Source organism: Aulostomus chinensis, chromosome 5 (genome assembly GCF_037954235.1).
Source record: "Aulostomus chinensis isolate RoL2024-O1b breed Wild chromosome 5, RoL_Achi_v1.0, whole genome shotgun sequence".
Lineage (NCBI taxonomy): Eukaryota > Metazoa > Chordata > Actinopteri > Syngnathiformes > Aulostomidae > Aulostomus > Aulostomus chinensis.
The window spans coordinates 1-14,863 of NC_141324.1; the positions used below are offsets into that span (position 1 = coordinate 1).

Here is a 14,863-nt window from a genome sequence, read left to right on the forward strand (position 1 = left end):
ATTTATTTAAGTCAACATTGAAAAGGAGAAAAACAACATTGATATCAAAACCTGGATTTCACAGTGACATCACCAACGTAACATTCATTCATTCATCCATTGTCTTCCGCTTATTCCTTTCTATTCAGAGTTGCAGGGGGTGGAGCCTATCTCAGCGTCTACAGGCGAGAGGCGGGGTTCACCCTGGACAGGTCACCAGTCCATCGCAGGGCCAACATACAGAGACGAACAACCATTCACACTCACATTCACACCTACGGTCAATTTAGAGAATCAATCAGCCTCGTCCCCTCTTGACGTCTTTGGACTGTGGAGGAAGCTGGAGAACCAGAGAGAACCCACACAGGAACAGCGAGGACATGGAGACTCACCCAGAAAGATCCTGCACTCGAGCCGGGACTCCCACCCGGAACCTTCTTGCTGCATACTGCATCGGCGTGGTCTGTGTGGTGTAGTGAATTGTCCTCACCATTGATTGTCATTAAAATCACTGGTTTCCCCGGTTGCTGGTTGCCCTGATAAGAACAGCATGGTGCCCTCACAGCTGGAAAAATGCATGCTGACCAAAAAAAGGAACCACTCCCTGCTATTATTTGTCACAAGCCAGAGATACATATGAAGAAAAATTAAGACTTGGGTCAAGACATACCTTGCTCGTGGGTGCAATAACCATGGTTGTTTTTCATGATGTGGGATACTTGGAGGAATAGCTTTAAAGAACCATCAGTGATGGATTCCCTGTTGTGGAGGGGCTGCTTTTTGTGATGCAGGCCGTCACAGTTGCCACAGAGCCACTCCTCAGGAAGACAATCTCTGTACCTGTCAGGGAAAGGCAGTATGATTATAAGATGATTTCATGGGAATAGTAATAGAAATATAAATTCAATTTAAGAGGGTCTGAATGAGGGGACATAGAAAGTTGGATTGATTTGGGATGTGTCTCAGGGTTCCACCCTTCCAGTTGGGCACAGCAGGCCCACACAATTTTTCCACATTCCTGTGGGATGCTTCTGAAATGTTGAAGTTTTCTACCACCCCAAAAGAAACAATAATTACCCACTGACCACTCATTCTAAAGAAAGCCTACCATGGAATACATGTAGTCTTTAAGAATGCCAACCGAATGACAGCAGGCTCACTGCAGTGGCAACACAGTGGATGACCAACAGCCTCTTTCTGTCTGAGGCATTGAAGGTTGTATGGTCTTGACTCTTTCCATCGCTCTGAGGCTTCCTGCTGACGGAAAGACCAGGATGATGCTGAGCTTCTTGGAGGCTCATTAGCATGGCATAATGCCAAAGTAGCAGAGAGCATCTCCATGGTTTTTTCTGTAGAGAAAATACAGAGGGTAGAAGTAGAGGGAGGGGCAGGAGAGGCTCTTTCTTGCTTTGACACTGGAAACTACACACCTGTTTATTAGCACTGGAGAGCACTGGGTTGTGCTTGGCTGTTGTGGGCCAGGCCTGATGAAGATTCTTCCCAGGGTTGAAACGCTGCCTTTTGGCACACTTTTTGGTTTTTATTTCAAAGCAATTTGATTTAAAAATAATTTGATTTGATTTTTCATAAACAATTTAAAACATTATTTCCATTTCATTTGATTTCATATTTTCATAATGAATAATAAATAATATAGGACCCTTAAAAATTCATTAAATACATGACAAAGGCTACCCCGATACACTAAAAACAGAACCCAGCAATGGGGAACTCCAAGGATGATGACCCGTGGATGGTAGTGCACTATGGCCAGTGCTGCCGTGCACATCCACCTCAAGGGGACTGGTGGTATGGTGGTCTGACAAGTGGATGGACCGTGCACCTCCCTTCCCATTGTGGGGAGGGTTTTTTGCTCATTCACCGAACCCTAACCCTAACCACTAACCTCTGATGTAATTATTAAAATAATAATAAATAATAATTATTATTATCAATCGTAAAACATAATTTCAGATGAATATATTAGTCAAAACAAGTGTCTTTCATTTCATTTATTATTTAAAGGGTTAAAAATAAAAAAAGGAAAAAGAGGGGTTTCATTTCATTTCATCATCTTCATCGTCCTCCTCTGATCCGGTTGGTCTGGGTCGGGGGGGCAGCAGCCTCAGCAAGGAGGCCCAGACTGTCCTCTCCCAGCCACGTCCACCAGCTCTTCCGGGGGAATCCCGAGGCGTTCCCAGGCCAGCTGAGATATATAATCCCTCCAGGGTCCTGAGTCGGCCCCGAGGCCTCCTCCCTGTTGGACGTGCCTGGAACCCCTACCGAGGGAGGCGTCCTCACCAGATCCTTTATATATCAGACAAGTGAACTGGTACTCCTCTGGGTCAAAGGTGTCGGCACCCTGTTTCTCCACGTTGCTGGCCACGCCGTCATCGTAGTTGTCAATGTCACCCTGATCTTCCTCTTCTCTCCATCATCCTCATCTTCCTCTTCTTCAGAGTTTACCCCAAAGTCTTACTCATTGCTGTCAGATGCCTAGCTGTTCAGGTCCACAGACATCCAGTCCACTAAATCAACCACCTGGACAGGTAGAGGGTCGGCCTACCTGTCGGAGCCCAGTGGTCCGATGGGCTGAAATGGCTTATGTGAAACTCTGCCTGTTCTTTTCTTCTCTTCAGCGCCTCCCTCTCCACCTGCTTGTGTCACTGTTCAGAGACACTTTGACTCCCTGCCTGTCTGAGGTGCATGGAGAGCGGTTAGGGCTAGGGGTTCGGTATGAACTAAATCAAAAACGTCAACATGTGCCCGTGCGACGTTTCGACACAATTTGTGTCTTCCTCAGGCTGGGTGCAAAGGAACAAAAGTGGCCTCCAAGCACCCGAGCTAACAGCCCCTTCTCCATGTACCTGTTTTGATATGCATGTCTTTTAGGTCACCGTCTCTTTGAGGCTAAACTGTTCAGTAACTTTTGTGTACATACAACCTGTAGGGGGCAGAGTCCCGAGACGCTGGCTACCCTCCCCAAATGTGTGTACGGGCTTTCCGATGGTAGCAAGCAGGTGTGTGTAGGAGCTTCCTAGCCTGAGTGATGCCAACTTTAAATTCCACGAGCAGTGAAACAAATCAAGTGAAAGGTTTGCCCTTCATCCGGACAGGCGTCCACTCTATCTGTGCTGCTCAGGGTGAAGGTTCAGGGTTTTAAGGTAAGTGTCCCCTCCCACCTAAGTGCTTTCTCGTCTCCCATTTCGCATGGGTTACTAAGATATCCTGCATGAAGCCTGAAGGTGGTGGGGTTTCAAAAAAGTCGACTTAATAGCCTTTAAATATGACCTGGTCCTTGTGGCCTTAGGCAGCTCCATTTTAAACACGACAGCTCAATTCTCACTCTATCACAACATTAGTGATTAAGATAAAGTGGCATATATTCTTTGAACACATAAAATCAGTGGAGGTATAAGGTAAGACTACCACCCCAGCAAAAGTGGTGCACTTTGGAACCGTAAGGGCTAGGTTTAGAATTATGGCCTGCCCTCCACAAAAGTGGGGAGCAGGAATGCACAGTCCTTCCTGGGGGCTTGGTCCACCACCCAAAGATGGTTAGGGTTTCTGGTGGTTTTAGCGAGGCCACAAAGAGTTATGAAGTTTCAGTCACATGGAGGACACAGATCAGGAGCCCTAAAACACCACGTTTGACACAATCTCTCACTCGCTGGACATGCAGACCACAACAAGTATTGGTGGCAAAGGAGAGGTGGAATGAGTACTAAATAAAACAAACTGAAATACTGCCACCCCAGTCATAGTACTTGAGAGTACTATTCTAGAGAATTACTCAAAAATACTTCACTGAAGAGCATGCGAGTACTTTGTTCAGGTGCTGAACATAGGGTTAGGGCCCCTCATAGCCATAATGACATCAGTCTCAGCGTGCAACGTTTTGGATTGTTTTTAGCTTTCCTCAGGCTTTGTTAGCCTCCCAGTTCAGTCAAGGCATAGAATCTCTTTTCCAAATGACAGGCTGGGTTATCATAGGTACAAGTCTTTGTCAGTCCCTCCTAATGTGGAGGGTCACTCCTGCTTTCTTTGCCTTTTTCCACAAATTTACAAATTAAAGTTTGTGATACAAAAAAAAGGCTCACAACTAATCAGCGAAATGTTTCATTTGCTTCTTTAGTTTTGTCTATTTAACAAACAAATGGTTGACAGGCTGTATCACATTCCAAAGCAAAGAGGGGAACAGATAAAAAAAGAAAACAAACAAACAATACACCAAAATGTACATTTACACATGAAGATTTCTTTGACGAGAACGTTTGAAGATGAAGAAACCGGTACTCGGTCCGTTTTCTGGCCTGGTGGGAAACACACCAAGGGGAAGGGAAGTTACCAGAAATGAGAGCAGAGTTCAATTTCAATATAAAAGCGGGAGCCAGGAGACAAGACAGACACAAGGCCAACCAAGAACACCGCTAGGGCATGGACGTGACATTGCCGTCTGGGGAGGGAAGGGACAAAGGTTCTTCTTGAGATTTGTCTTCAGTGTTTCACTTTTTCTCCGATATTGGGGTGCTAACCTCAGAACTGGAAGGCTCCCCCGCAGTTTTTGTGAAATAAGACTTCACCTTTATGAAGGGGTGAGTCACATGGACTCTTAGGGAGCTGAGACCAGAAACGGTACCTGTCCTTCACGTGTGTGTGTGTTTGTGTGTGTGTGTGTGTGTGTGTGTGAGTGTGTGTGTGTGAGTTTGTGTGTGTGTAAAACACATACTGACACACATTAAAATACCCATTCATGGGTTTTTATGAAGTTGATGGGAGGCCGTGCATTGTTTGACAATGACAGAGTCAGAGAAGGCAATCCTGGTTCAAATTAATCTAACATGACACAAAACCTGACCGCTCTGGGGGGTTCATCTCTCACCTGACACAGTTGGTCACCCCCCCCCCCCCCCATCAAACCTGTCACCATCAGAGGAAAGCTTCCAAGCTCACCTTTCCAGCAATAATCAGCTGCTGTCACCAACTAAGAGCGGTCAACATTTGCCACACTGGAGCCCGTTCACTACGGCTGGAATGAGGTGTTCCTGCAGCAACGTTAGCACCCCTGTTCATTCCCTGTAAATGTGGACCTCCGGAAACTTTCCCAGCTCCCCCAACTGTGGCAAGAGGCCCTCCAGTGTTAAGGGTGACACCTCCAGCCTCAGGAGTACCTTTTACATGCAGCATCCCAGTTCTCACCTTCCACCACACCACATCATTCCTACCTAAAGTCCTTCATGGGACCTCCATTTCAGGGGAAAGCGCGTTGCCATGTGGTGAGAGGATTTTTTCTTGATGCACCTGTCAGTGAGTTCCCACCACTTTCAGAGACTTGAAAAGGTGCTGGTCAAGAAACACCATCTTGAAAAAAGAGAAACATCACTTTCTAAGAGAGTTTGTTGACAGGATTGAAGGCAGTTTGATGAGTGTCATAGGGGGAAAGGAGGGTTCCCCAGCTGAACCACCAGCATGGTGTCTGCACCTCATGGAGATCCTGGGTCCTGGTCCAGGCAATGACAAGCAGCCTGAGAAAAGAAGGTAGAGAACCTGGGAGCTGGAGAAGCAGAGGGACTCTGGAGCGCACGCAGGTCTCTGGTTCTGTCTGGTGGAGACTGTATTTTAGAACTGATAGAACCAGAACCATAGAAGGATAAATCAGTGAGTCATTAGGAGGATCAAAGAGGACAGAGAACGTAGTGAAATGAAGGAAGAACATTTATTTGAGTACATAAACATTTGTCAATATTAAAAACACACATTAAACAGTTACATCACCAATTCAACATGATATTAGAAATTAGGAGTAAAAATGTGCTCATTAGTTCAAAACAAACAACTAAAAGTGCTTTTAAATGAAAGGATCAATAAAACAAACGACTAAAGGCACTTTCACAACAAAAGATCAAAAGAAAAACCCAACAAAATTGGTTGGGGAGGAGGGCAAAGACCTGTCTGAGGAGGAGAAAGGGGGTGCACAGTCCTTCAGTTCTTGGGACCCCACTTCTCCCCAGCACCTTGAACTCCCTGAAAATCCCTGCTATTGAACTGTAATCCTGTTTTGATGTGTTTCTGCAATGCTGCCTGCAGTTACACTGGAAGGAACCCTCAGGATTCATCCATGTCCTGGTCACAAGCCATGCCTACAAATCCAGCAGGGAGGTGCAAAGGTGCGGCCGTTAAGTGGGTTGGGATCACACGCTGCTTCCTCAGTGGGGGTTGGGTTTGGGTTAGGAGAATGGGTGGTGGACCACCCTTTCCCTGTTTCCACACATGTCTCCTGGTAGCCTGGTCTGGCCTGGAAACAAGTGGACACCATCAGGGCCACAGAACTCCATCACAGCCAGAGCTGGGGGCCTGGTCCACCACCCGAAGCTGGTGGGGGTTCTGTTGGACAAAGATAGTGAAGGTGAGCTGTTACCCTTTTGGATCCTGGCTCTTGGAGTGTTGCTCTCTACAACTGAGGCAGTGCCTCAGCACCGTGTGGCACGGCAGCTACAGGCTGCTGAACAGAAGGCTCAGCGGGGGGGGGGGGGGGGTCAAGGCAGCACAGAGAACTGTGGGTAGCAGTCCTCCCTCCACCTGGGACCTCTACACCTCACGATGCAACACTTTAAAAATGGGATGCTGTTTTTGTTGTCTGCCCCTAAAGCCACTAAATAAATAGTACTTTAAAAACAGGACATGGACAGAGCAGCCACTCACTACCGCTCAGAAGTGAGGACACCCTCTTCTTCAGTGGTGTCCTTTATTTGGACTACCTTCTACTTTGGAGATTCATACTGAAGACATCAAATATATCAAACAAGATACATGGAGTCATGGAGTAGAGCCAAGAATTGTTAAGAACTGGAACAGGTTTGATATTCTAGCTCCTCAAAGTGCCCTCCCTCTACTCGTCCTTCTCTCAGGGAGCTTCATGATGTCATCACCTGAAAAGGTTCCCCTCTCAGGTTCACCTTGTCAGGTTCCTTGGTGGAACTTCCTACCTTCTTCCTGGGGTGGAGCATCAGTGGAGCTGAGCAGAAGTCAGGTTTGTCCCCAGCTGACAGCTCCCTTTACCAACTGGTAGAATTCCTGTCATGGCAGGAACCAGCAGCTCAGTAGAGAGGAACCACCATCCATCAGTCCTCTCAGACCTGAAGGTCAGGCGCTGTGGAAAACTGAGAAATCTTTGAATGTGTCCAGGAGCTGCAACGAAACCGGCTCAGGTGAGGACCAGATCCAAGTCAGATTCCTGATGATGTCATCAGGGGGCTTTCCCAGTGTATTTGATCCTAGAATTCTGTCTTTGATCTCAGGACACATCAAAGAAACTGAATTCTGGCGAGTGTGTGAGAGCCTTCCAGGCTGGGCTAGAAAACCCACCTCAACCTTGTGTGCTCCAGAGGAGAAATCCCAAGCCTGTGTTGTAGCAGCAGGTAGAGCCATCAGTCCACCACCATGAAGCCCCACTTTGTCAAGGACCCTGCACATTGGAGACCTTTGGTTCCACCGCCGTGGCTTTGTGGACACAGAGAAGGAGAAGGGACGGTCTCTCCATGCAGGGATCCATGAGCCACATGGAGGCCTCTCCTCCCCTCTCCCCTCCTCTCTCCTCTCCTCTCTCCTGTCTCTTCTCCTCTCCACTCCTCTCCTCTCCTCTCCTCGTCTCTCTCCTCTATTCTCCTCTCCTCTCTCTCTCCTCTCCTCCTCTCTCTCCTCTCCTCTCTCTCTCTCCTCTATTCTCCTCTCCTTCTCTCTCCTCCTCTCTCTCTCCTCTCTCTCCTCTCCTCTCCTCTCTCTCTCTCTCTCCTCTCTCTCTCCTCTCCTCTCTCCTCTCCTCTCCTCTCTCTCCTCTCCTCTCCTCTCCTCTCTCTAGAGCCCAAATCAGGTCAAACCAGAACAGGTGTGGGAAGGCCTCTGTCAAGGTCAAAGGTCACTGGAGACCGTCCTCTCAGTGTCTACATTCAAAAACCCCAACTTCAGCAACTCTGTCCCTCAACCTAAACCAACACTGCTGTTTCAGGAGCCCTCCAGCTCCTGGGCCCTGGTACATAGAGAGTTGAAACACACAGGACCTGGTCCTAGTGGGGCCGAGACCACGTGGACAGGTTTTGGTGGATGGAGCCCCAAGGGTTCACTGAACAAGCCCATTCAGCACCAACACCTCCAGATGGTGTGAGGCTGGACAGGTCTAAGGGCCTGGGTCTTTACTGCACTGTAAAAAAAAGGGTCAAAAGTCTGGCAGCAGCGTTTCCAGACGGTACCGTCCAATTACAGTCATGAACTGTTCCACAAAATTCCATGGAAGAAACTGTAAAAATACCCAGCAGCTTTCCCAGTCCAAACTGATGAAATTACAGTCCATTTAGTGTTGAGAAATGTGCTTTCAACTGCAGGAAAACAGGCCCATCATGGAAAACACATGAAGAACAAGGACCTTTCAGGTTCTTCTCTCAGTTCAGGGCTCTTACTGGTTCATTTATGAAACAAACCAGTCTATGAGCAGGAATTTCCCATTAGAAAAGTTCATTTGACAGTGGAAAAGCAAGCGAATCCATCAAAATAGCCCAGTTTAAGGTCCGTCACTGTCAAGTGAAGCTACTGAGTTGTTACTTTCTGGAACTGAGCCAACTTTCTACAGTGATTTCCTGTCAGATTCTGGTTTCTCCAAGTATAAAAACTACAACAATGTATCAACACAGAATCTGTGCTTTGAACAATAGAGGATTTCTGCATCTTGCCAGTATTAGTCCATCACTTTAGAGGACTGGAAGGGTCAAACATTCATTGGACAATGGAAAACCAAGCATCGTCCATCAAAATCCATGAACAACAGCTCCATTCAAACAGAAGCTCTGGAATTGGAGTGTGTTAAAGTGAAGTTCTGGAATGTTCCACTTCATCTACAGGGATTTCCCATTAAAGAACAGATTTTACTACGTTCAGTGTTCCAACATGAACCTTCAAGGAAACACAAAGGTCTGTAAATGTATGGCATTGAACACACTCGTTTCAGTGAATTGTGAACAAACATTTCTTGTTAAAAATGTTGAAAAAGCAGCAGAGTGTCAGAACAGGAAGTGACGCCACATTCAAGGCAACCTGGCAAAGTAGGAATGCAGCATTGTTTTATACAACTGTCCGATGAAGTGTTGGACTGCCAAAACAGTGGTTTTGATGTGGAACAAAGGAACTGATGTAGAGATACTTGAAGGAAAGGTTCAGTATTTGAACTCTGGGCCCAAGCGTCATGTTGTCAGGGACTTTCTCCATTCTTAGAAACCACAGCTTTGCTCGGTCCCTGCTCCGCCTTTCCAGCAACACCAGGAAGGCCTAAAACTCTCCTCCAAGGGCAGAAGGTCTTTGAAAACTAAGACTCAACTCAACTTTATTCATAAAGCACTTTAAAAACAACCACAGCTGAAAACAAAGTGCTGTACATAAATAGTCATAAAACATAATAATCAAGTGAAGAACAATAAAAATACTAAAACAGGAGCAAAGTCTCATGCTGGGTCAAAAGCCAAGGAATAAAAATAGGTTTTAAGATTAGTTTTAAAAATGGACAGTGAAGAAGCCTGTCTGAGGTGCAAAGGCAGATCGTTCCATCATTTGGGAGCAGCAACAGAAAAGGCTCTGTCCCCTCTGAGCTTCCGCTTAGACCTCGGTATCTCCAGGAGCAGCTGGTCAGCTGACCTGAGGCACCGAGCAGGAGCACGAGGGTGAAGCAGCTCAGAGAGGTAAGGGGGGCCAGACCATTTAAGGATTTAAAAACAAATAAAAGAATCTTAAAATGAACCCTGAAGTGCACAGGCAGCCAGTGGAGGGAGGCCAGAACGATGGGCTCCTTCTTCCTGCTCCGGTTAAAAGTCGAGCAGCAGCATTTTGTACCAACTGGAGACGTGAGAGGGAGGACTGGCTGATTCCAAAGTAAAGAGCACTGCAATCATCAAGCCGAGACGTGATGAAGGCATGAATCACAGTCTCAAAATGCTCTCCTGCAAGAAAGGGCTTCACTTTTGCTAACAGCCTCAGATGAAAGAAGCTGGACTTCACCACTGCACCTATTTGACGATCTAGTTTGAAATCCCTGTCCATCTTAAACCCAAGTTTGAAACAGTTGGCTTCACATACAGAGCCAAGGGGCCCAAGTCAATAGGGGGAGGTTCACAGGAGCCACTGGGACCGAACACCATCACTTCAGTTTTCTTCTCGTTAAAATTGAAAAAGTTTAGGGCCATCCAGGCTTTAATGTCATCAAGACATAACAGAAGTGGCTTGATTGAGAGAGCATCTTTCTTCTTTAGTGGCACATCTATCTGACTGTCACCAGCATAGCAGTGAAAAGAGATGCCATGCTGATGAGAATGGAGCCCAGAGGAAGTACATACAATGAAAAAAGGAGAGGCCCTAAAATTGAGCCCTGTGGAACCCCAAATGACTGAGGAGCAGGGGAAGATTCAGCTTACACACAGAGTTCTGTCTGTCAGATAGGACCTAAACCACCGCAGAGCACTACCACAAATGCCCACTAGGTGCTGCAACCGAGATAATAAAATATTGTGATCCACTGTATCAAAGGCAGCAGTTTGGTCCAGCAGGACAAGAATCACATCATCTCCACAGTCGTTTGCCAGGAGGATGTCATTGAAGACCCTAAGCAGTGCTGACTCTGTGCTATGCAGAGTCTTAAAACCTGACTGGAAAACCTCCAGAATATCATGCTCATCCAGAAAAGACTTCAGTTGAGCAGACACAACTTTCTCCAAGACCTTAGAAATAAAAGGCAACTTAGAGATGGGCCTAAAGTTAACCAATACAGTGCTGTCAAGGCCAGGTTTCGTAAGCAGTGGTTGCACTACTGCATGTTTAAAACTAATGGGGACAACACCAGAAGACAGACTGCTGTTACTAACGCCCAGAACTGACTGCCCCATACTGGGGAAAACCTCTTTTAAAAATGAGGAGGGACAGAATCATGAGGGGAACCTGATGGCTTCATGTGGCCAACCACATCTTTAAAAATGACAAAGTCACAGGCTCAAACTTATCGAACACAGCCGGGCAACGGACAGAAGCAGAGGGGTCAGCGGCAGGAGCTGAGATGAGAGCCCTCCTGATAACAACCTTGTCAATGAAAAAGTGCAGGAAGTCATTGCACATTTCAGTGGGTGCTTCCAGGCAGACAGGCTGTGGGGCATTCAGAGCAGAGTCAATGGTTTTAAATAGCACACGTGGGTTGTGGCGATCAGACACAATAATGTCTGACAAGTGTCCTCTCTTAGCCTCTTTAACAGTCTAAGACTGATGGTTGTTCAGTCACGACACTCAGGGCTACCACACCAGTGTCAGTGTGTTCTCTTGGAAAGCCAAGCCTTCTGTCAACAGTTGTGTGCTTCTGGAGAGGAACAGAGACACCAACACTACCTTCTTAGCTGCTGTTTGGTCCACAGGAACCTGCATTGTTTGTTGTTGTGGGAAATCATGTCCTAAAATGCCAGTTTGTTGTTTTTGAGATAACCTTTGGCAACATTTGGACATGGAAGTGGGCAGGCAGACAAAAAGTGCCACAGCTGATGCCTTCCAGGAGGTGCAGAGATACCTGGCAGAGGGCAGTACTTCCAGGGCCCAGGATCCAGTGAGTTACTGGGCCAACCAAAAGACAATCTGTCCAAACCTCTACCAGCTGTCCCTACAATTTCTTTGCACTCCAGCCTCATCTGTGCCGTGTTTTCGACAGCTGGAGAAGTTTTATCAAAAAAACGTAACAGACTTAATTTTAAAATGTCAGAAAAACGTATTTTTTGAAATAAAAATTTGTAAAAGTCCTCAAGCGTCCTCATTACCAACATTTTCACTTAGATTTTCACATTAAGATACATCTTCACATTGTTTAAAGACATGGAATGATCCAATATGAATGCAAAGACTTCAATGACATTATTGTGTACACCAGGTCATCAAATCAGTGTCAGTTCAGTCTGTCAAGCCTGCAGGGAAGTTTAAAGTCCAGCAGGTGTCAGTATTCAGTGACACAGTATCAACACAGTGTGTCATTGTGTCGACACGCTTCATGACGCTTCATGACGCCTCATCCACCCATCACCAGTGTGGAGCGTTTGCTTGGTGAATTTAAAATGAAGACATTTGAATCAACTTGATGTCGTCCATAGTCCACTGATGCAGCGGTCATGTTCTCAATGTGTGTCACAAAGTGCATCTGTTGCTGTTGGCTGTTTAGTTGGAAACAAGAGTTTGAAAACAGCACACCAATTTGTTTCCTGATGTCGCAGAGGATTATGGGGAATGTAGTCTGATAGTGTGTGCTAGTCTGCAGGCATTCAATGAAGTGTCATCTAATTCAAAGGACTATGATGATGATGTATTGTTTCATAGTGTGTGGCTAATTTGGCTAATGCTTGACAACACCAACAATAATAATAACAATAACAATCATAATCATAACAACAATAATAATAACAATTACAATAATAATTATAATCCTAATAATAATAATAATCATAACAATAATCAGAATCATAATAACAATAATAATAACAATAATAGCAATAATAATAATAATGATAATAATAATCATCATCATCATCATCATAATCATAATAACAATAATAATAATAATAACAACAATCATAATCATAATAATATAGATCACAAAGTAGCTTAGACCAGGCCAAGCCTTATGTAGTGATCCTGGAAACATTGTTTCATGGATTTCTGATGATCATTCTGTCCATATTGCATGACTAGCCTCCTCCTTCATAGTCAAACTTGAATGCGATGGTGCGAATGTGTAAATTATAAATAGAAAATTATTGTTTATAAGTAAATTGGGCTCTGCATAATTAGCATAATTTTGCTCATGTTGAAGGGAAATGTAAATTATTCTTGGAACTGAAATATACCCTTTTATTTCCTTGTCCATCCTAGGACTCTTACCTGCTCCAAATTGGTCCCTTCAAAATAAATGGTCAAACCAAGAGGAATACCACTTGTGTATTCTTGAGCCCTTTCAAGTAGGGACGATTCATCAGAAAACTGGACAGTGGGGCTCCCCTGGCGATGACTGGTCTGCTGTCTCCCCGTCCCGGCTGAAAATCCAGTCTGTGTCAGTTTCAGGGACCTCTCTTCCTGCACTGCTTTACTGGGGAGCGCAGCCTGCTGACAAATGACTTGGTCATAACTTTATTCTTTGAAACCCTCTGAAGATCTGGAATCTTATTAAACAATTGCTTGGAATGTCAGATGTGTCAATCCACACACCTGTATCATAGAACCATTTGTTCAAGCCAGCGATGATGGACAGTGTGCTTCTGGAATGGAGGAAGAGAGGACTCTGTTCCACTGGAGAAGATGGTTGATAACAAATCTGCTTCATTCCTTCAGCTCCAATCTGAACACCTCCTTCCTCAGACACACTTTGGCATCATTGTGTGCGAGGATATTCCAGAGTTCACCATTAAACCAAAGAGCAACATCTTTGAAGATTTACTTCTCTCACGTGGAACTCCCAACATTTGATTTCTCGCTTGGTCACTGCCTTTGATTCCAGTAGACGCCAGTCCTCTCAGGGAGGCCTGGGCCAAAGAACTGGACGTCCCAGTGTCAGAGGCACTGTGGGAGGAAAGCCTGGTCAGTGTACAGGAATGTTCCATCGATTCGAGATACAGACTGATTCAATTCAAAGTCTTGCGTATACTTCATTTTTCCAAAATTGGGCTTAGTCAGATATTTGGATCTGTTTCTCCCACGTATGATGGATGTCGTAGTGCTGAAGGATCGATGGCACACTTCTTCTGGCACTGTCCTGTTCTCAGTAACTTCTGGTGGGATATATTGGATTGGTTTTCCAAACAAGACTGGAACTTTGCTGTATTTGGTTGCTCTGACAGGACGAGGACTCTTCCTCCTTTTCAAAAACAGGCTCTACAAGCAGGCATGGTTGCAGCTAAAGAATTCAAATTATTAAACTGGAGGGCTCCATGTTTCAAGAGGTGGCTTCAGGAAATGCTTTCTGTTGCTGAGATTGATAGGAAGTGTTTTTCTGTTGTCTTATGTATTATCTGTTCATGATACTTTGAACTCATGTGTACTTATAAGTCAAGCATATACATGATACAAGTTCACGTGGATCTAATAGTGAAAAGGTGGCACAAATCTTTGATATATTCTTTGAGGGCACACGTTTTGAATTCATATCTTTGCTTCTGGGGGGACCTGAAACAACATTTTCAGATGGGGGTCGTGGCCAATTACACATCATTTTTGGTGTCCTTGTCATGGAATGGTTTGAGAACCCCTGACAGAAAGTTTTTTCAGAAAACAGGATTTAGAAGCCTTTTTTTTTAGAATCGGCTTCAGCTGTAAAAGGGTTAGTTATGTTTCATTTCAAGAGCCACACACCATTCCTGCGATGTCAGGAAGTCTTGGAAAGGTGGTGAATATTTCAGAGGACTTCACTGGATTGTGAACCATTGCTTGGCGATGGGTGAAGGTCTGTTTCATCTTCTCCTTCATGATTACCTCATCAGTTGTATGCTTCATCAGTGTAGCAACCCTTGGATCCCCAAAGAGAGTCTCGACTGATGCCTAAGGCGTCTTTTATTTTAGTGAGAGCAGCGTCGTCACGTTCACCAGAGCACCGTGAAAACTGTGTCAGAGTATACAAAACATAAAACAAACAAGTCACCATACAGTCTTCACAGTATGTTACGTTCCTTGCGGCAACACAAGGAATAACACAAACAGCCAAGTGGAAAATTATCAGTGCAAGAATTATTTATTTCACAAAGGGGTGATCAAAACAACAAGAGTTGTGTACAAAGTGGGAGGGAAGGTAGGCCGTGAGGGGATTGTGCCAAACAAATTAACTTAACATATCAAA

At 45.2% G+C, this 14,863-nt stretch overlaps 1 long non-coding RNA gene across 1 annotated transcript; it reads right to left on the minus strand.

Moving 5' to 3' along the window:
- Positions 1 to 6,234: 6,234 nt before the first annotated feature.
- On the minus strand, positions 6,235 to 14,578 carry LOC147260808 (uncharacterized). The gene is made up of 4 exons (XR_015115993.1): positions 14,503 to 14,578; positions 13,243 to 13,593; positions 12,919 to 13,137; positions 6,235 to 6,363 (listed from the first exon to the last, which is right to left on the minus strand). It is a non-coding gene; the product is annotated as an uncharacterized LOC147260808 (long non-coding RNA).
- Positions 14,579 to 14,863: the final 285 nt, after the last annotated feature.